Source organism: Mustela erminea, chromosome 16 (genome assembly GCF_009829155.1).
Source record: "Mustela erminea isolate mMusErm1 chromosome 16, mMusErm1.Pri, whole genome shotgun sequence".
NCBI lineage: Eukaryota > Metazoa > Chordata > Mammalia > Carnivora > Mustelidae > Mustela > Mustela erminea.
The window spans coordinates 54,092,632-54,115,671 of NC_045629.1; the positions used below are offsets into that span (position 1 = coordinate 54,092,632).

The 23,040-nt window shown below is 41.1% G+C and overlaps 2 long non-coding RNA genes across 2 annotated transcripts; one reads left to right on the forward strand and one right to left on the reverse strand.

The window, feature by feature from the left end:
* Positions 1-1,337: 1,337 nt before the first annotated feature.
* Positions 1,338-21,235, forward strand: LOC116575412. Its single transcript, XR_004279760.1, has 4 exons — positions 1,338-3,474; positions 3,912-4,047; positions 9,351-9,454; positions 19,800-21,235. It is a non-coding gene; the product is annotated as an uncharacterized LOC116575412 (long non-coding RNA).
* LOC116575411 lies at positions 5,866-12,052 on the reverse strand. Its single transcript, XR_004279759.1, has 3 exons — positions 11,957-12,052; positions 10,107-10,150; positions 5,866-6,168 (listed from the first exon to the last, which is right to left on the reverse strand). It is a non-coding gene; the product is annotated as an uncharacterized LOC116575411 (long non-coding RNA).
* Positions 21,236-23,040: the final 1,805 nt, after the last annotated feature.

Genomic DNA, 23,040 nt, shown 5'->3' on the forward strand with positions numbered 1-23,040 from the left:
AGGAGGGCCGTTGGCAATATTTGTTAAAACCACTCATTCATATAGCTTTGACCCAGAAATTCCTCTTCTGGGAAATTATCCAAGAGAGCCAAATCATATTTGTACAAAGTTATGCATTACCACATTTTTCAGGACAGTGAAGGATCAAAAACAACCTAAATGTCCATCATAAGGAAACAATTAAATTCATTATTGTATCCACCCAAATAAGGATGTTCTCATCAGTAGTACAAAAATCTATAAACAGGGAAACTTTCCGGTCAAGACAATTATCTGATAAAAATCTTCAAGATACATTAAACAAAAAAAAATCAAGATACGGTAGACTAGATTGTTTTTTTGTTCTCAGGAAAAGGAGAAAATAAGTGCTATGTTCCAAGTTTGCTCTCATATCCACAAACTCTAGAAGCTTTCAGAAAACTCTAATTACAAACGTGGTTCGGAGAGAGAGAATTGCTTGGCTGATGTCCCTTCCAGTTTTTGATCGAGTCTGGCCTTCTCAGGGAGGTGTGCCTCAACTTCTCAGCGCAGCCCAGTGTGAAGGCCATGGAGACAACGGTCTTGCCTGCATTGTTTACTGATACACCCCAAGCACTGAGAACAGGGCACAGAACAGGCACCAACAAATATTTAGTCAGTGAATCGATGGGCAATGAGGGAGGGAGACCCGGCTGCATATCTTTGCGTTTTTGTTTTTTGTTTTTTTAAATAAATTTACTTCAAAAGTAAATTAAAAATAAAACAAGAGTGAATAGTAAGAGGGCCTTGAATTTTATTTCTATTTTGTCCATTTCAGATTTTATAGGAATTTCCATTTCCTAGGGAATGTCCGTTTCCACGACTACGTTTTGATTAGGCAAGGCTGAAAACATTTGGTAGCTCTGAATCTCCCCCAGGGTCACAGCTACATCCCCCAGATGATGGCAGGACTTCCGGTCCCACCCTTCTCCTCCTCCGTCCTGCAGGAGAGCCGCGCGCACGCGCAGGCACAGCGCACACGCACGCACAGCGCACACGCGCACGCACAGTGCACGCAGCACGCAGACGCGACTGCGTGTGCTTGTGGCCCCTTTAGAAGGGCTGGACTTGCCAGCGTCACGCTGCGGGCTCTCAGAGGGTTTCAGGCTTACCGCAGGCTACTTGCTACACTTCCAGCTCTTTCTGTGCTTCCATTCGGTGAAGATTCGTTAAGCTGCGCATAAATATTAAGGATGTTGGAGGTTCTGAGACAAACGAGGTGGCGTCGGTGCCCTGCCAGGGTGTCTGATCCCGTCAGAGGTTTCCATGACTTATTCACCTTTTCAAAGTCTGTAGTGTTTTGCTAGGGCTGCTGTAACAAGTTGCCGCAGACTTGGCAGGCCGGGAGAGAGTCTTTCTCACCTCTTGCAGCTTCTGGTGGTTCCAGGCTTCCTCAGTGTGTGGCGACGCCACTCCAGTCTCGGCCTCTGTGTGTATATGGATATTTCCTTCGTGCCTGTGTCTTTTCCTCTTCTCTGGGTGTCCAAATCTCCTCTGCCTTTTTCTTATGTAAGGACACTTGTCATTGGGTTTAGTTAGGGTTCTCCCAGAGAATCCAGGAGGATCCTGAGATCCTCACATTGATTACGTCTGCAAAGACCTTTTCCAAAATGACATCATATTCACAAATTCCAGGAGTTAGGATGTGGACCACCAGTGGTGGGTGGCCGCCATTCAATCCACTACAGTCTTCTTGCATGACATTCTCTTCCTTGCCTTGAGCATCCTATAGCGCTTTTAGTGTTCTCTGCATTAGTAGGCTGACTTTGGTTCAAATTCAGTCGAGCCACCAGCTGGCTGAGTGACCTTAGGTGTGTTACTTAACTTCTCTCTGCCCAAGTTGCCTAACCAAGTGGGAAGTGTAAACATGCATTTGACAAGTTTGTTGTGAAGAGGAGATGGGGCCTCCAATGTAAAGCTATTAGCACAGCTCGAAACATGTGGGAGAGATGATCTCATTGTGGTTAGCATCTGCGGTTAAGATTTCAGCTTTTCAATGTGTGTGTTTACAAGGAAGCATTTATCTTGGTCCTTCTGCCTTCATTTTTCCAGTGCCAAGGTAGGCGTTGGAGGCATGCTCTGATCTTGGAGCACTGGCTTTGCTTTGGAAGCCTTGCAGCTAACTGGCAGACAATTGGTAACTCACTATTTTAAGTTTTAGGACACTTACAGGAGGTCCGAGTTATGTTAATTTCAAGGTCCTCTGACAGGCTTATCTTCAGATTTTCTTTTCTTTTCTTTCTTTGTTTGTTTCTTTCTTTCTTTCTTTCTTTTTTTTTTTTTGCAAGTAGAGTTTGGCATTTACTCAAAGATTCAAAAAGAAGCCGTGTAGGGAGATATCTTGCTTAACATCTTTCTGTCATTTAACACCACTTGTACCCCACAGGGAGAAAGGAGAGGGTGCCTGAGAGCTAAATTTAAGTTGTAAGGATCTAAGCAGTATTTTAAAAAGAAGATAGATAACAGTTTCCTGTCTGGGAGAGATTACTAGACGAGAAAGTTTCGTTCAGGCTTTCATTATTATCTTCAAGAGAAAGACCTCCCCCTACAAAGTCCAAGGAGAGTTATTTGTAGTTAAGGAGAGGTTTTAAACCCCGTGTTCTTTAAAGTAAACATTCTCTTCAAAAGCAAGGAATACTTAAAACCAGTGCTTCTTTTTCTTTTCCTTAGAAGGAAAAGGTTACTTTGAAACACTTCAGTTAGATAAGAATGTCTATGAAGGTCCAATTTATAAAATAAAAAGAATCTTCTATTTAGAGAGAGGATGTGATGGTGGAGAATCTACAGTAATATTCATGCAATACTCAACAGGCAAAAAGATTGCCAGATGATTGTATGTGTGTTCAAGTTTGAGAAGCACTTATCTAGTGTGGCAGATAGACCCTGGGATGACCCCCCCCCCCAGCCCCCCCAGTAATTTCCAACTCCTGTTATTCACCCTGTTGTGCGGTCCCTTCCCCTGGAGTGTGAGTGGGGCCTGTGACTTACTTAACACTGGTAACCTATGACAAAGGTGAAGAGATTTTGCAGATATAATTAGTGTGTAGCATTAGTTGATTTTGAGTTAAATGGAAGAATACCCTGTAGTGGGGCCCAGCTTTATAAGTGAACAGTCCTTAAGGGAGGGACTGATTCTTCCCTGAGGGGAAAGGCTCTCCTTGTAGGTTGGGTGATATAGGTAGTCAGTTTGGACAAGCCGCACAGCAAGGAATGTCAGGTGGCCTCTAGGGCCTAAGGGTGGCCTCCAGCCAACAGCCAGCTAAACAGAGGGTGTCTGTCCAGCTGCTGCAAGGAGATGATCTCTGCCAACCACCTGCGTGAGCTGGGAAATGGATTGTTCCCCAGCTGAGCCGGGGATGGGAGAGCAGCCCAGCCGAGATCTCCATGGCAGCCTTGCAAGGAGACCGTGAGTGCCGAAACTGTAAGGCATGCCCAGGCTCTTGATCGACAAAAACCGTGAGTTAATAAATGTGTATTATCTCAAGCTTTGAGCTCGTGCTGCTTTGTTATACAGCAAGAGGAAACTGTCTAGGGCAATTTAATTAGCTACTCATTTATCTACTTTGTCTTACTTACCTAAATATAAAGAGGGGATGAAGATAGTATTAACCATGGAGTTATTGGGCAGATGAATGATATGTGTAAAGTACTTAAAACTGGACTTGGTAAGATCTGAGAAGTGTTAAAAAGGTGTATTATCATAGTATATACCTGATACATAGTATATACCTGATACAGAGAGTTAGATGATTATAATTCTGCTTTTTGAAAACTGCTTTTGACCAGGGCGGAAGCAGGATGTACAAGTGAATGTTGGTCAAGGAATGATGCTGTATGTTGTGTCTGTCTGGGCTTCCAGAACATCTCAAGCATGTCTTTTGAATTTGCTTCAGTGAAAATGTAGCTCAATGCCACCAGAGAGCACAGAGCTCCTTGCGTTCCAGTTCCTCACCGAAGAGACTGTCTAAGCATCTCCCGGTTACAGCTTCTAGTGGAAACTCGTGTATCTTATCTTCCTTTTACAGACAGGTGAGTGGAGCTGGGGAAGATGTTATTTGTCCACGTCATGGGGGGAAATGGGTGATGTCAAGAGAGCGGACATCTAGCATCTTGAGTCAAGCTCAGTTCTCAAACCCCCGGAGGCTCCTTGCCGTGCCGCACAAGACAGGCTCAGAGGGAGGACGGGCTGTATGAAAAGGACATTTTTCAATACAAATTTCAACACGTGCTTCCTTCTTCTGTGTCTGCCCCTCCTCACCTGCCCATCACGAAGCTGTCCATTGCTCCCTCTTTGGCAGAAGCTTTGTTTGGGACTTACTGGTAAATGTTACTTCTGATTCTATCCCGTCCAATGCAGGGGGAAGCAGTGTAAGCAGGAGTAGGTCATTGAGTGTGGCCCGGCTGCTCTCAGAATGGGAGATGAGTTCTACCCTTTATTTATATATTTATTTATGCCTTTAGGTAAAACGTATGCAATGCAATTCCAAGTGCTTATTGCGGAGTATCCCCGTTATTCATAAGTGGCTCTGTTACCTTCCTGGGATGACTTAGTACATTGTATTTAAAATACTCTTCAGAAATTTTTAATTACAATGTCCTTTTGGGAGACTTGTATCTAACAGCCACCGGTTATATTGCTCTTTGTTTTGAAGCTTGATATACATTCAGGAGGGCTTTTTGTCCTGCTCTACTGAAGTCACTTGTGCTTGGTTTGTGGTAATGCGGCAGATGAGATTATAAGTGAACTTCCATAAATCATCCTCTGTATGCAACCCAATCCTCACAATTTTGTCTTCCCTCAGAAACCTTTTCTAAGCTACTAAGTAATGAGATAAGGAAACAGGTTTATCTCCTTCAGTACATGTTTTATTTTTCATTCATTTATCAACTAACGGTTTAGGTTTGGGGACTAATGCACATGTGTTATTGTCACCTTATCCTGCCGAGGAAATAGCCTCACTGTGAAAATTGTACTATGTCCTCAGATATTCGTCTTCATATGATAGAGCATAGATTTTTTCTTATCCATTAGTCAATTTAATATGACAGTCTTGATGTTTACAAGTCACATCTCAGTTAATATACAGGTATATGTATGTATATAAATATTTTACTTATATTCTTATATTGGAAGTCCCTGGATTTCTAATACACTGTATCCCTAAACTGCTAACATCATTAACAATTTTTTTATTGTGGTAAAAAAAGAAAAACGATATAAGAAGAGTGTATTTTTGACCCATTCAAAAATATTTGTCTTAGGGACAGTAAAAAAGAGTAAGCCTCAACTTTCCCTTAGAATGTTATCTAAACGATACCAACACAATACACTGATAATAATGAAGAGGATGGTGGCAGTAGTTATAATTCTCAAATCTCAATCCCACTAAGTTAGTTTGTACATTTTTAATGACGTCAGGAAAGTAACATGACAAAAATTCTATAAGACTCTTTCAAAGACAATACTAAATAGTAGTGACGATATTTTTAGATGACAGATTTTCCTTCAGAAAGCTCTCACAATCACTGTTTTCATTATTTCACACAAGGGAAACTTAAGACAATGCAATTAACTACACAACTGCCTAAGAAGCACAGCAAAGACAAAATCAAGATCATATCATGTTTGTTTTCTGCTGTCTCTTAGACCATTTGGAGAGAGGCACAGGCTATGAACAGAAACGAAGGACACAGGTGAACACAGACACAGCTAGCACAGCTGCTGGGATGTTGAATACTCATTCAGACCACACTTGTGCCCGACCCCTGCCTCTGCCCCAAGAACCTCTAGATACCCTGAATCTAACACCTCAAAGGTTAACACCTGGCATAGTGGGACCTTCCAGATCCAGCTTTATTCAGGGCTCGGGCCATCCCAGTCGTTCAGTGTTTTGAGTGTTACCCATGGGTAAAGGTGTTTCAGAGGTATTTGTGCTGCTCAGGGAAGTTTCAGTGACTCAAGTGGCCAGAAGCCGTCTGAAGAGGGACCGTGGTCTGTCTTTGTGCGGCAGGTGCACTTCGTACCTTTTCCTCTCAGACCCAGAAGTGCCACTAATCTGCCTCTGCTCTGTCAAGTTCCCACCTGGAAAGCCACTTCATGGGGTCTGGTCTTTGGAAATCCAAATATCTTCGTGGAGCTTCTGAACCAGTCTTGGGAAGGAAAGAAAGGGAGACAGAAAAGAAGGGTTATGCCTCCATCTGCCTCTGAGCAGTTGTCTGAGGAGAGCAGAAGTGCTATGGGAAAGACCACTGAGAGCCTGCAGGGCGGGCTACCGAGTGGCCAGTCGGCTGGTTACGATAAGCTGGCCTCAGACTCACAGGCGTGACGAGTTTTTTATCTTCCCTGGAAGCTAAACAAAGACACTGTCTGAAGTGAGTTAGGTAAACCTCTAGGAGTTATTTTACTTTAAGTGAGAAAGGACCAGAAAATGATGTTTGAAATACCTACAAAGGACTCTCCCTTATCCTTCCACCACAAGGATGATAGGACAAGGTTAAGGCAACAATTCATGTAGCAAAGATCCACTGTGAATTTCCAGCAGTATCTAATGTCTCCAATGTCAAGACTAGTTCTTAGAGAAGGAGACTAAAGACTAGATATTCAGCTACGATTATCTGCCTCCAAGGCTCTTTAGAAATGCTATGTTAGGATAGGTTAATCTCAACGTTTATGGTCTATAGGGTCAAACTGATTATTCCCTCTTTATCACCTTAACTCCTTTGCATTCCCAAGCCCCATTTTCCAAATAAAACTTTCTTCTAGTTGCTCATCAACAGGAGGCATATATTGCTGACTGATGACTACCAGTCTTTTCCCCCCCAAGGCCCTATATACTCTGATTTAACGTGAAATGTACTCCCCGTTACTTTTCACTCCCTGCTCAGTGGCTTTCCAGGTCCCATTACTGAATGCTGTCAGTGAAATTTCCTGTTTTCTGATACAGGGACAGTCTTGGAGATCACAGCCTGATTTTTCAGTCACTAGCTGGACAATAGGATCCTATTTCTCTCTCTTGTTGTAATCTCCCTCTGGGCTTGCCTTTCAGAAACAACTCAGTTGCATGTTAGACCAAATCTACAACTGAGTTTCTTGACCTTTCTATTCTGCGGTGTCTCAGGGCAAGCCGAGCTATCAGCGACCTCCTTTCACGTTTCATAGTAGCAGACGGAACATATTCTTACTCAGCCACCAACTGCTCTGCTCAGCAGGCAGCTGTGTTATCGTTGGGAAAGGTAGCCTTCTCACAGACCTAATATTTATTTACCCAAAAGCAGCCTCTGGGGCTAACCTACAATCACAGGGAGCCTCCATCAAACATTGTCTGTACACCCGATGTATCTTAAGCATGTCAAGAACTTGTGATTAGAAACTTTTGATAGCGTGGAATTAGACTCAGTCAAGCTCCTGAGTGCCTGTGGGGCTCTCAGCTTATACTTGGCACTTTCATGAAATACGGAAGGAAAACAACAGTGCAGTGAGTGTCGTAATTCAAGATGTAAGCCAAGGTCTGTGCTAGAGGCAAATATCTGTGGTTAAATTAACATATTTAGTGCATTTAAGTGAAAGTAGCCTTTTATTTTAAAGTGACTAGGCATAGACTTGATAGAAATGGGGAAAAAGAGTATAAATAAAATCAAACAAAATTTTACTTCCTTTAAGAAAGGCTAAACTGCAAACCTACTATATTTTAGTCCCTTATGGGGTCTAAAGTATAAAAAGATTTTTTTTAACTGTATTTTAGGTTCTCAAGTTTTCTTCCTCAGAGGTCAACTTATTTCTTAATTAAACCAGCTCTCCTTTTCCTCATAATTATCCTAGATAATCCATTTATCAATCCAGTGTAATCCATAGCTCTCCCAGTCTATCTGGTACCCCATCCACTACTCCAGCACTGCTGTCTATAACTTGCCTGTGCACATGTCCCTCTGCCCCTTTATTCAATCCTCACATCACCCGCTACTCTTTGACCTCACTTCTATGTCTTTCTACTCATAGTTATTGAAGTAAACATGTTTCTAGAGAGCAGAAGCTGTGCAACATCTTCTATGATATTAAACATCTCTAAGACATGAGTGTTGCTGGTATCAACAGTATTACTGAGTTTGCTTTCTTTGAAGGCAAAAACAAGAGACTTAGCTCTTGAAACACTCATTCTTGGGATGTTCTTTAGGAACACAGCCATCATGCCAGGAGTAGCCCAAGCCATGAGGATTGGTGATAGTGTAGAGACTTTAATCAATAGTGTCAACAAAGCTCCCAATTAGTAGCTGGTTATGTGATTGAGGTCTCTTGGGTCTCCAGCTCAGCTGAGTTTTTGGGTCACTCCAGCCCCAGCAGCCATATAATTATACTTATATGAGAGACACTGAAGGAGAACATCCCAGATGATCCTGGTCAATGCACAGAATCCTTTTCTAGATGGTAAAAGTATCTCACTTTTGGGTAAAGATCACCTGAAAGTTACAGTTAAGACTACTTATGGTTCCTTTCAAGTAGGTATGGGGTCTTTTAAGAATCTTAAAAAGCAATGTCTTCCTTACAGTTGCCAGATAAAGTACAGGACATAACAGTTGGCAATACTTACACTAAAAATTTATTCCCGTTCATACAAAAATCAAATTTAACTGGCCTTTTATTTTATTTGCTAAACTTAGCAGTCAAGCATACCTTGAATCTCTACCCAATAAAGAAAAGTCTGGTCTCAAAGAGACCTCTTAATATTCCCTATGCTTATTTCATTCCTTGACTTTTTTATTAAATCGATATGGGAAGTAGATTCCCTATATCAGTCAGATCTACTTATTAAAATGCTATAAACCTGTCCCCTAGATCCTCTGAGCAAATATTCATTCCTTAAGATCCCCAAATTTTATAGAATATGTAACACAATCCCACAAAACAAATCCAAAAACTAAACAGAACTTGGATTTTGGAAAAATCAAATGCAAATAAGAACTTGATTGAATAAAACAAAACGTTACTTGTTTTCGATTTATCTCTGAAGGATACATGAAGGAAAAAGAAACCAAAGAATCTGGATGGTATTCAGGAACAAGTAAAACCAAGTTCATGGAAAAATAATACCAGCAACATTTTATTTTTGGATATTGTTTCATACGTTACAGAAGACTTTCATATTATTTAATTTGAATTTTGCAAGAAAAGTGAAGTGAAAAAGTGGTAGATGATTTTTGAATCCTGTGGATCTTAACACTGACTGCCACTGAAACTCTTGTACCTTGCTTGCCGCAGAACTCCTTAAATTATCACACGCAATCTATGTACTCTTATTTTAGATAAATTCTAACAAGCTATCTGTTACTCCGTCTAGCACAGGTCAGAAATTGCAACGAGGAAGATATGCTTATAGTACGGAGAAGCCAATTGACCATCTGGCAGTGGAGGAGGACACAGCAGACACAGCTCCAAATCCATGTGAGTTTGAAGACATTGGCTAAAGATCCATACAATGCTTAGTAAGTTATGAGACCCGAGACTGACGATTTTTGACATGTTAATTAAGTTGATATTTTAATCTCTGGCTCCAGTATGTATGTTAAGCTCCTAAATAAAATAACGCACTTTAGAAAAATGTGGCAAAGTAACACATAATTTAAACAAGTAGCTGGAAAAATTTCCTACATCAGCTATCTTATTCTATGACAATATTAAACAAGATAGAACTATGCCGGGGCACTAAAAGGCAATTGCATGCATAAAGCAATGAAAGCCATTCATTCCTACCCTTATTTTGAAGCATGGATCTTTCTGCAAATGAACTGTTGATATCACTAACATCCTTGGCAATTCCTACATTATATGCCAGTATTGGTTGGATATCTGAGAAAAAAAAATCCAAAATAAGCCCAAACAACAGAAATTAAGCAACCAGAACTTTTCTAGTTTTCCTCCTATAGAGATGGGCTACCATACGGCTCATTCTTCAGAGGTCTTACAACCGGTCTCATATCTTTATCTGTTTTCACACATATGATAGATGACACTTAAAAAAAAATCTGGACATAAATTTAAGCAAAGTTTACCAAAACGGCATCAGAGTCAATATGGATGTGGGTATAGTACTTACTCTCCCTGCATTTTCCCGTGCTCTCTTCCTTATTCAAAATTTATCTGTCAATAAAATGAGAAAATAAATTGTTAGGATTTACAAGATTCTAATCCACATTACTACCATAGTGTAATTGCTGGTGTTGTCCTATAAGAGCATGAAACATAAGATAGCATTGATTTGTTAGATGCAGTGGACAAATGCTTTTGCTAACCTTCTGCATTGTTGTATGAAGTTGACTACACTTGGTTTTGTCTGCTTGGCTTTCAGTTTTCTTTCTAGAACCAGCATCTCATCTTATCTTTTGTTTTATTTTGTTTTCATTTTGCCTTTCAGTAACTGTCTTGCTCTCTGCCCATGAGTGGGACCCATTACCTGCCCAGTTCCCTCTCTCCAGGGGAGGGAGTGACTGAACAAATCAGCATATTTTATCCCCTGTGAAGGCAGAAATGGACAAGTGACCCCAGTGATAGAGACTCAGTCCTAGTTTTTCTAGAATAATGGGAAGGAAATAATGGGAAGGAAGCATCTTGGTCAAGCCATATCTGAAGATGTTACTCCTCTAAGCCTCTTCAGTTATGCTAACTAATAAATTCCTTTTCTTATTTAAGCTACCTTGAACTGGAATTTTACCATGTAAAATCAATCAAAATCCAGAATTCAATAAAATACAAGCTAACAGGAATGATATTATTGGGGAAAACCCCATGATTCTGTTTTAAGAAAAAAGAATTCCTTAATTGAACTTATATATCACTCATCTGTGCCACTCCCCTCATAGTGCTGTGAAAGGTTTGTGAGGGAGAACATGAGTTTGGGCCACTAATTGTCCTTCCCACATGCATAATTATGTGAAGAAACTTGGTGTAAATCACCCTTAAGTGTCAAAAATTGGAAAACAAAATGCCTTATTTTACCTTTAAATGCTTCTGATCAGCTAGTTCAAAAGTTATATCACGGAGAAGATGCCTTTTAATTAGCGACTCTAATGGTAAGTCTATGCACAGAACATATTATTAGCCTTAAGATTGTTTTTCCAATGGGGTTAGGGAGATAAATATTTACACCCCTCTAAGGGGAAGATTGTGTTTGGTTTTCTGCCAAATAACTGGTTCTTTAGAGTTAACAAGGATATTGTAACTGGATCCACTTAAATATTATACAGTAAATTTTAGTGATCACACATGAGGCTAGCAACACAGAGCTAATGAGCTTGAGCTTGCCAGGTTAAGATTGGCCTTGCCTCTTATTCTTAAGAAAGACCCTGTATGAAGAGAGTTCTTCTTCCTTACCTCTTTCTCAAGTCATGTGCGGCCATCTTGCACACATACCTGCAGGTCTAGATTTATTTCCTTCCTGGACAGGAAATGAATAGTTTATCTGGCAAATTAACAAGTCAGCTTTGCCTTAGGTTGGGTTCTCTTCTGAATTCTAATCAGAAGTTAATTTTCACTATCACAGGCACCCTTTCCAGGGTTTCTTTTCCCATAGTGTCTGGCTTTCATACCATCAAAATCAGTTGTGTGTGTGTGTGTGTGTGTGTGTGTGTGTGTGTGTGTGTGTGTTTGTGAAAAACAAGTAGTTACTTTTAAATGTAAGAGTGGCTCTTTGCCATCTTCCAGATTGGAGTCCTGATTAGCCTCTGGAAGGAAAAGAATTTCACAGCATTAGAGATTAATTGTAGTGAGGGATAAAGGACATAATTGGATGACTTGCTTGATGAATCAACAAGAGTATGCATTTACTTGGTCAGTGCCAGAGAGAACTGGAAAGAAAGTAAGAGTACTGAAAAGTTTATATTCAATAATATTGGTGACATGTTAGCATCCAGGGGGCACCCAATAGTTCATTTTAGGCTCTGATCCTACCTGAAAGTGACCAGTGCACTTGCTTAAGTGGTCAGTACCTGTCTGTGTCCTGACTGAGCTCCTCGTGGCAGATGAAGTGTAACATGAAAACCTTGGCAGTTTTTACTGAACTGAGAATTTGGATTGTGATAGACATCTAAATTCCAAGTTAGAATGAAATGACCAGCTCACTGTATTCTCTCCCTTTCTCTTACATTTTATGGGTGAACCCCACCTGAGGGTTAGGATCCACTTCCTGAATCTTGCATATCTCTACGCCATTGATTGAGAACTGAGTATTTCCAATCCTTTTGATAATAAACTTATGTCTGCTTTTTTTGAACCAAACCCGCCAACAGAATAATAGAAAGAATGATTCTGAGAGGTTTTATATGATCTCTCATTTACACAGAAACCAAGTGGGGAGACCTGGAGGTTACTTGGAATTCTGTTTCTGCCCTCTAGCAGCACTGGACTCAAAATTTTTCAGAAAATGAATAAATATTTTTTATTGCTGTTCAAACTTGATTATCTGGTGAATCTAATAGTATTGTTGCCAAGAAAGAATGTCTATTACTTAAGATTTCCTATTGATTTTCCCTTCTTTGTATATGATCTAATTTTAATTTTCAAGCCTAAATTTTCCATGCCTATAATCCACAGCAGAAGATCTTCCAAAAGCTATCTTTGGTTTGCTTGAGTTCAAGTATGTTATGGAGACTTTGTTCTGCCTTTATTGACCTAGTGAAATGCCATTTACCAATTCCTTTTTAAAGGATTTCAGTTGTCCTAAACCTTTCTGGTAGTTTTCATATTTACTAGATATGCTCTTTGAAACTGCGGAGTAGGGAAAAGGTGAAAAGCAAACAAAAGTAGAGATTATAGTATCATAAGTCTTATGTACCCTGATCTCTGCCAACTAGGCTCAACAGTCATGAGCTAATGGCTAAGCTTGTCTAACCTCAAACATCCCCACTCTCCTTCCATTGTCAGATTATATTGAGATAAATTACTAGACAGCATGTGATTATATTAATATTTCAGCCTGGCCTGTCTTTCCAAAAGATTCTTTTTAATATATCCGTAACCTATGATCACACCTAAACAATAAACCTTCACTTGTTAACGTCATGATCAATTTCAAATTCTACCAAACAAGTCCTACTTTTAGCTGCATGAAACTGCATCTTCTTTTCCCAGGTGTGCTTTCCAGATCTAATCGTCATTATCTGTGATCACCGCTGGATGGCCACCTTGTGCCCACCAAGATTCTTTGGCAACAAAGTGATCCCTTTTACTCAGATCTGGAGGTATTCCCTGGGGGCATGTGTGCCAAGCCCCGGGAAAGCTGCCTGCTCTGAAAAACATGGGAGAGGCAGGCCCTGAAAGCCCACTTGCATCCATGAGACACTGAACTCGTGGTAGTGGCTAAAAGTGGGAATCAGAGACTGTGCTGTACACATACCTCATTGGTAGGCCCTCTCTGGGAGAGGGTAGTAGCAGCTTGCTAGCAAAGCTTCCCTCCATTTGGTGGGGACTGCAGAGAGATTGGATGGAGACACAGTCACTGGCACTACTCTCACTGTGACCGCTAGGCTGTGTGGCCCGACCATCTCCTGGGCTGTCTGTGTAGGGACAGGACTTTGCTCAAGGAAGAGATGCACACTGGTATTGGTATAGGTGGTTTTATAGCCCTTCAGGCTGTGCTTCCCCTTTCCCAGTATAATAGGTTTAATGTGATCACACCACACAATCACTAAGAAGAAGGTCCTCAACCCCTCTTTCCAGCCTGAGTGTACAAGACTCCTCACCTCTCTGTATCCCAACCATGGGCAGCTTCTGCTGTTTCTGAAAAAGCAGAGAGCTCTGCTGACTTCTGGCCTTCAGGATTCCTCCACTGTTTGGAACCCTCATTCTTTTCCTTGCCCTATCCGCACTCCTTCCTCAGGTCTCAGCTTAAAGGCCCCTGGCTCTGGCAAGCAGCACCCCCCCCCAAACCCCCACCTTCACCTGCATAGGTGGGAGGCTGCCACCAGATGCTCCTGTGGTGCTTGCTCATTTCCTACCTGCTTTATTTGACTACTAATACCCTCAAAGGCAGGGACCACCCTGTTCTGCTCATCCCTTTATTCTCAATGCCTGCTACAGTGCCTGACACAAACAGGTTCTTAATACATATGTGTTGAATGACTGATTTCAGTTTATAAGATACTTAGGGAATAGGATAGAGACAAATTTTTGAACTGACTCACAAAGATTGATAGAAGACCTGACTGATTAGAAATGAGACCTTAATTGGGTTATAAAAACTTTTTCTTCTGCTGAAAAGGGGAGTAAGGAGCAGAAGAGTAGACCATGGACTGTTCCTCATACCATGCTACCCTGTGCTATTAACAGAGCCTGTGCTCCATTATGACCAGGGGCCCCAGCACAGAAAACAGGACAAGCCTCCTATCTCTGCTCTTCGAGGCCATGTCAGGTCCCTCTGGAGCTGAGAGAGTTATCTGATGTCTTAGAACCCAGGACTTGGGAGCCCCAGCGGACAGCCACCTCCAGATGCTTGAGTGTAGACCCTGACAGCATGAAGAGGCTGCCATTCTAGCCACCCATTGAAACCAGGGCTCTTGCACGCACTGCTGGAAAGAAATGACGCCGCAGCCCCCGCTGGAGCTGAGCCACAGTAGAGCTCGGCCTATGGCTAAACTAGTCTCATTACACAACAGCAGCAAAAGTTTTTTTTGTGTTTTGTTCTGAAACCTGATTCCTTGAAACTTCCATTCAAGGGTTCTCATCCTGGAGAAACATCTAGGGACTTAATCTCCCTCCAGTCTACAGACCTTGAACTATCTGGAGAGAGCTGTAACTTGTGACATAGTGCCTCTAACTGGGATGTATTGAGAGGCCACCTTGAATTAATCTACAGGGAGAGTGGGAATCGTTAATTATTTTGAAGGATGTTTTTCTCTAATTGTGTCATGATTATTAATTACAGGGAGTGTATTTATAAAAACCATCTTAAATAGAACTCTGCTGAGAATGACTCATTTGTCTATCACTTTGAACTCATTTTCCCATTCCCAAAATAGTGCTTCCATAGACTATTACTACATGTGGCCACTGGACCTTACAAATGTTCTTTAAAGAAAATCTCAGTTTTAAAATCTCTGTCCCGCTAAAGAGACGCAGCCGACTTTATTGATGGTCAGAAAGAAATATCACCCAAATTCTTAGCCATTTTGTTGTAGACTAGAGTCTTGGACTGTCTGTTCTATTTATTAATTTGGGTTGGTATGATCACGGTAATGGATTAAGTTTTGCTCTCAGCTGAGTTCCTCACTTTCAGATTGTATCAGCTGAATTCATGCGCTGGCTTATTCACAGGTTATAAACAACCAACTCAGTTGCTTTGTTTAGTTCTTAAATCACTTCCCTATTTTTAGATTGTTACCGTATTTGAGAAGAATAGGTAACCTCTGATGTCTTGGGCACGCGGTAGCCTGAGATGCCCGCACGTAGGGCTAAGTAGCTGAATTTCCTGTGTGGAATGAAAGTCTGGGACTGGTTGTGTATGACATGTCACTCAATGGATTATTTTTTCCCCCTGAGAATGCAGCCCATTTAATAGCTTCAACCCAGATGAATTGAGCTATGTTTGAAGCCCCTGTCCTTCTCAGTAAGGGACTCTATGCCCACTAGCCTGTGCTCTGTAACTCGACGCCACCTGCAACTGGTTGTGTGAGTGTGTGATCTCCTCAGAAGTCATGCCACGTCCTTGCAAGTAAAGCCACAGTGCCTGGCTCTACTTGGTGCCCTTCTGAGTCAGCTTGCCAGAAAAAAATGACTGACTCATGGGAAGAGACCTCGTATTTATAGCAAAAGATCATACTGATAATTTATCCACAAAGGTTTTCATATAAGTTACTTTGAAATGAATATCTGTGTCCCTGACACTGAGTGTTCCGTGTACTGAACCTGTAAAGGCCTCTGGGATCAACAGATATCCCCCCCAGTGTATACTTCTTCACGGAACACTTTCATATCCTAGAATAGTAAGGTTATCCTTCCAAGACAGCTCTTTGTCCTTCAAGATATCACTGGGGTAGAATGTTGGTTCTCAGCCTCGAATGATTTCATCTCCTAGGGAACTGTTGCCAGTGTCTGCTTGTCACAGGAGAAGGTTTGCTACTGGCACCTAGTGGGTGGAGGAGAGCATGCTGCTAAAAATCCTACAGAGTCGAGAGCCCCACCTAACAGAATTACCCAGCCCAAAATGTCAATAATGCCGAAGTCGGGAACCCTTGGATTAGAGAAGTTATTTCTAACTGATTTAAATTTTCTCCCTATGGACTTCAACCTTATTTATTGTTTTAGATCATTTTCTTCTTCTTAAGATAATTTTCTTGAGCCTAAGAATGACTAAATTTAGTACAGAATGCTGCTTATCGGAATTTCCTACACCACATCCAAGATGAACTGGCATTACCAATGTAACAAGCATAATACACCTGACTAGTGTATTCCTAGGTGACACTGGGTCTCCATGTCTTCTGCAGCCTTGATGAGGAAAGACTGAAAAGGAATAAGGCAGTAGTTTTCTATTGCTGCTGTAACATATTAGCACAAACTTAATGGCTTCAACGAACACAAATTTATTATCTTACAGGCTATAGGTTAGAAGTCTGATATAGGTCTCACTGGGGTAAAATCAAGGTGTTGGCAAAACTACATTCCTTAGCCAGGCTGTGGGTGAGGATTCATTCTGCTTGTCTCTTCCAACTGCTGTAGGCTGCCCACATTCCTTTGGTGTGGCCCCTTTCTTTACAACAAAGTGAGTAATGTTGCATCTCTCTGAGCCCTCTTCTGTAGTCATATCTACCTCTGACAGCCAGGAAAGTCTCTCTGTGGTTAAGGATCTTTGTGATTACATTGAGTCCACCCATATAATCCAGGACACGTTGCTCATTTCAAGGTCTTTAACTTAATCATATCTGCAAAGTCCTTTTTGCCATGTAAAGGAATGAACACATTCGACGGCTCCAGGGATTAGGAGTAGACATCCTTGGAAGACACTATTCTGCCCATCACAGAATAATGCTAGTTTTGGCAACACCTAACTTCCATTGCGCTATTGATGTCCTACAGATTGGGGACAAGCTAGAGAATGTGGACTTTGGGAAACAATAGAATTGTCTTGTAAGCAGCTCAGCCACAGCCTTGTGGATAGGAATGGGTTTGCATCTGAAGGAAATGGACATTTCAGTTGTCATTCTGGAAAGAAGTCATTCCTGCGTGAGCTTTAGAACAGGGTGAGGGAAATAGTTTCTTCTCTCCCGGAAGCCTAGGCTCCCTTTAGTCTAAACCTGGAGGTCTGAGGTATCTGGAGCATGAACAGTAGTTGGGTATAGTATAAATCTATAGCTCTGAGCCAATGGCCTGAGATCCGAGGACATGATATGAACCTGTATTGTAAAGGACCTATACAGTGTTAAGGACTGTGCAGTGTCTGGATTATTCTCAAGATTGTCTCATTATTAGGATTTTTAAAATACTAGCTCATTTTTACAGTGTTGTGACAAGCGAAGGGGGAAGGGCTTCTGGGATGAAAAGAAGCAAATCATTGGGTCAAGAATCAGATGGGTGGTGAAGGGAGGATTTAGGGAGCACAGAACATGCTGAGATATTCAGAAGCGAAAACATATGCTGGAAACTGAATGTACCCCCAGAATTCATTATGTTGGAATCCTGACTTCTACAGCCATACAGGTCTTCCTCGACTTATGATGAGGTTATGTCCCAATTAACCCATCACAAGTTGAAAATATCACAAGTTGAAAATGCATTTCACACAGCTAGCCTACCAAACATCACAGCTTAGCCTAGCCAAACTTAAATGTGCTCAGAACACTTACATTAGCCTACAGCTGGGCAAAATCATCTAACACAAGCCTATTTCATAATAAAGTCTTGAGTATTTCATCTAATTTACTAAAGACTGTATTGAATGTGAAAAACAGGATGGTTACCTGGGTACAGAATGGTTGTTAGTGTATTGGTTGTTTATCCTCATGATCACGTGGCTGATTGAGAGCTGGGCCTGCTAACTGCCTAGCATCACGAGAGAGGGTCCTGTGGCATATGGCTAGCCTGTGAAAAGATCCAAGTCACAATTCTAGGTGTGTTTCTACATTGCTTTCACACCATGAGTAAAGCAAAACAATTACAAGTCAAATCATCATAAGTCAAGGACCATCTGTAATAATAGGAGGTGGGGCTTTGGAGAGGTGATTAGGTCATGAGAGCAAAAACCTCAAGAATGGGATTAGTGCCCTTATAAAAGAGGCCCCAGAGAGCTCCCTTGCCCCCTTGCTTCTTGTGGGAGGACATGGAGAAAAGATTGCAGTCTAGGGGCCAGGAGGAGGGCTCGCAGACACTGAATTCAGACACCGAATTCAGACACTCAATCTGTCAGGGCCCCGATCTTTGACTTCAAGCCTCCAGAGTTCTGAGAAATTAATTTCTGTTGTTTATTAACCATTCAATCTGCAGTTTTCTATTATAGCAGCTAAGACAACCTGGAAAAGTTGCACATCAAAAAGACGAGAGGGTTCCAACTGTAGCAGTTTGAATATAAAAGGGAAATGTGATCTCTCCGGGGCTGTGGCCTGGCATATTTGGATTGTGTACCCAAACTGGCTTTATAGTAGCCAGTACAAGTATGAGATTTGAGAGCATTTTGGTATAAATATGACATTTTTCATTCACATAAAATCTCTCACATCACAGGACTGAACAATACAATCCTGTGGATATTATATGAAGTTGTTTTTCTTTTGTAAGTATTGATTGAGATAGCCTTGTGGAAAGAACCTTGGAATTTTCATGAGGAGACTGGCTTTTGTGCCTCCTGTTTTTGCTCTGAACATTGTACCTGAATGAACTCTTCCACTCCTGGGTTTATCCACACCATACATGTGCGGTACCTGGTGGGATCCTTTAGCACTGTCCTCCCTTTGAGAAACCATAGCCTCCCCCTACAAGAAACTGAGTAGAGCTTGTTCATTTCCCCTCTGGAGCCACAGGTACCCAGCATCATGCTTTGGAAAAATGACTTCTTCATTTGATAACCACCAAAGTTTCTATTCTCACTAACCAGCTAAGACCTTGGTCAACTCACTTTATTGAGCCGCAGTTTCTTTACCCAAATGAGGGGTATGGAAATTCAAGTCTAAGGTAATTTCTGACTTAAATATATTTCTTTCAGTGTATAAAGTGTCGCTTCAACCCAGGGATGGTTTTACCTACTCTTTTATGTTTGAAAAGTGCTTTTTCTACTTTTCAAACTAGTTGTCTTCCATTAAAGTGTCAGATATTTCAACTGGCAGCTGACTAAGCCAGCAGGACGAGTGTTGAGATACATGCGCATGCCCATAAACACATATGCGTATGTATATGTGTGTTTATGTATATAAACTATATGCATACATAATATATGTAACATATATGTGTACACACACATACACACACACTTGGTTCCTTCTATTCCAGTCAGTTCTGCTATGTTTATAGAACATAAAATGCATTAGAAATTAATTCTATCCCTGTGCTTTGTCAGACAGAATCAAAAGATGCAGTTTCTGGGTGCTATATCAGACAAAGATTTGGGCAAAATGAGGCATGAAATGAGGCCCTGATCTTTTGTCATCCTTTTACCTTCTATCTCCTTAAGCTTCTTAGATTTATGTTTCTGGTTCTAGAGAGTCCATTGCCCTGGACTGAACCCCTGGACTCCAACTCTCCCACTTGTTCTCCAAAAGAAATGCTGAGGTTGTGTGCTACAGAGTTTCTTAATTGCTTTTTCCCCCAGGGACAAGAACAGCTGCCTTTGCTCCAGCCCACGGGTGAGCTCTTTTGAGCTCTGACACGCAGGAGATGACAGAAATATGTGGGCTTACAAATGCCAATGCCCAAGGCCACCACAGGGATGCAGAATTCACCTGCCAGAGCATTTGACACTTGCGTCAGGAAAAAGCAACAGCTGAGAAAAGCCCTGTGAGAAATACTTTGTCACGTCTGTGGGAACAGCTGTCCAGATTGTAAATCAGTAGGATGTCTGTTTTGTCCAGCTAATGCTCCCAAGGGTGGAAGAAAGGGGATTTACTCAGCTCATTTAGTCCTTGTGTGGAAAGGATAGCATACCAATGATGTGGGAGTAATTTTTCACCCTGAGATAAAAAGGCCTTTGGTGTCTTGTCCTTAGAAGGTTGGCTAAGGATGGGAGACCAGTTGTTTCTAGGTGTGTACTTCTGTGTGTGGCCCCCTCCTCACTTTAGATAGTAAAGATCACAACCTCTGAGCATATCCAAAGAGATCAGCTCTTTCATTCAGACCAATCATGACATCAGTATTCAAATGTCCTTCCCTTAGATTTGACTCCTTGAAGCTCTTAGAGAACTTTTCATTTCATTCCTGATGATGTTCAGGTTCCTTTAGATGCTAACAGGGAGTAAATTACAGATACTGCTGATAAACAAAACCTTTTGGGTTTAAACAGTAATGAACTAAAGGAAAACGGGAGGGCAGAGCCATCTGCCAAGGAAGTAGTTATTCACAGGTGAATGTGTGTAGCAAATGTGTTATTGAGAGGAAAGTTCTCTGCTCAGGAAGTTAGTACAGCTAACTGGAGACCTGCCTCAGAACAACCCAAGTGGACCTGAAATTCTGGATGCACCTAAAGACTCATGTAGCCTATTTAAGTAGTAGTTTAACATTCAAAAAACAGAATTCAGACTCCCAAAAGGGAATCTAGGAAAAACTCAAATATTTTACTGATGCTGTTTTGAGAATATCCACAGGGGAATCAGAGTCTACAGTAATACTGATTAAAATACCCATTTTTTTCACCGATTCGCTTCTCCAATACCTACTTATAGTCTCACGTCCCAGGCTGGAATATTCTGTGTCCTTGGCAATTGTCATTGTCATCTAAGCACAAAGGAGAAATCTGCTTTTTCTTTCGAAGGGGGGTTCCACACTAAACTCACTATAAGACTTCTGGTAAGAAATGGGAGGAGTAACTTGGAGTGGGAAGTTTGATTAGTCGATGCAAACTAATGTATTAGGCCAACAGTTCTCAGATTTGTCCAGGAGATACCATAAAACCTCCAGATGTTATGATACTTTTCAGAGCACCATGAGAAAACAGACTAATCAATTCTGTTATGTGAACTGAGAACGTACTTTACGTTTATAATGTGAAATCACAATCCTGAGCATACCTGTCCATGAAATAAAAAGTCACCAAACCCACTTGGTTAGTTTATTCCTAGATTTCCTCATTTAAAATGTATGACTTTGATTCTCCCTTGTCTTTTTGGGCACTATCACCTGATAGCAGAAGTGCAGAATGGACACCAAAAGCCTAATACAAATACATGAAAGACGAACTTGCAGTTAAGAACACAGCATCTTTTAAATTAATTTTGGGAGCAAATTGGGAAAGACTACCAGCATTTTATTTAATGGTACAGTATATCTCTTGTCCAATTTAAGACAAAGCTGTATTGCATGGGACTATACTTTCTTTGCTAATTGCTGCCTTGGGTTTGGTGAGGCATACAAAGGAAGCTTCTATCCGAGAGACAGAGACCAAGGAAAGTCTTATTTCTCCAGCTTTATTTTTCCCTTTTCTAGGCTATTTTTCTCTACAATTTGGCCTACTTTATTTTTTCTAATCCTTTTTATTAAATGGTAACTTTTCAGTCAGTATCTTACATATGTACTCTGTAGCTTTCTTATCTCTGGTAACACTCTTCTTGAAGCTGCTGTGAAATGAATGTTTGTGTCCCTCCAACATTCATCCATTGAAATCCAAAACCCCAAGGTGATATTATTAAAAGGTGGGGCCTTGGGAGATGATGAGGTTGTGAAGGCAGGGTCCTCATAAATACGATGAATGCCATTGTGGAAGAGGCCTCAGATAGTTCTCCCTCACTTCTACCTCTACGTGAAGTAACGGCGCTAGAAGCTGCCCTCTACGAACCAGGAAGCTGGTCCTTACCAAACACCAAATTTGCAAGGGCCTTCCTTTTGGACTTCCCAGCCTCCAGAACTGTGAAGAATAAATTTCTGTTGTTTGTAAGCTCCAGTGTATGGTGTGTTGTTGTAGTGCTTTCCTTTAATTCCAGGACATCACTTTTTACAGATTCTCATCTTACATTTCTGTTTGTGTTTGGTTGCTCCTTAACCTGTATCTGTCCATTAGAGATCAGTCGCTTCAAAGCTGTCCATATTTTGTATATTTTTCCTGGTCACACTCACTCATATTTTTTCTCTAACATCTCTACATTGATGACTCAAAAATTTCCATCCAAGTTTAGACTATTCCTTCAACTTTCAGATCTATGTTTCTACTCTCTCTACTTAGCTTCCTCATATACATTACATTTATTTTATTCATACAACAAATATTTGTCAAGTGCTAACAACAGGACAACAAACAGCAGTTTCTTTGCCCTCATGCTGTTCATGGCTTCTTGGGGGAGGCAATTTTCTTAACTGCCCTTCCTAGAATATGAAATCCTTGGAAATAGAAATTGTCTTTGTTTTGTGTGTGTCCGGATTCTACCAGGAACTGGCATGTTAAGATGCTCAAAATATGTTCACTGAACACCCATGAATGGTAAACACTTGAGGTCAAAAGATATTTGATTCTCCTCTAACTTATCCCAATAATGGGTCACCCAGTTTCTGCCAGATTGGAGGGTTTTTGTTTGTCATTGGTGTTTATAGACGCATGCATGGCTTTCCTAGATGTCTTCTTTCATTATGAGAAAGAAAAAAAATACTGAACCAAGAAAGCTTGGAGAAAATCCTATGATATGTGGACAGAGGTAGAAAGAAACGACCACTATGCAATGAGGAAGTCGCACAAACAGGTTAGAAAAAGAGACTGATCTGTTCACCTTATATAGCACCCATTCCAAAGAGAGGGTCAATAGCTACAGCTGTTTCGGTTTTGCCAATTTTGCCCTCCAAATTAGACACGTGCCTTCCATTTACTTTAATAGGAGCCATATGTGTGCTGTTGATGGTGGTACTTATCGCTC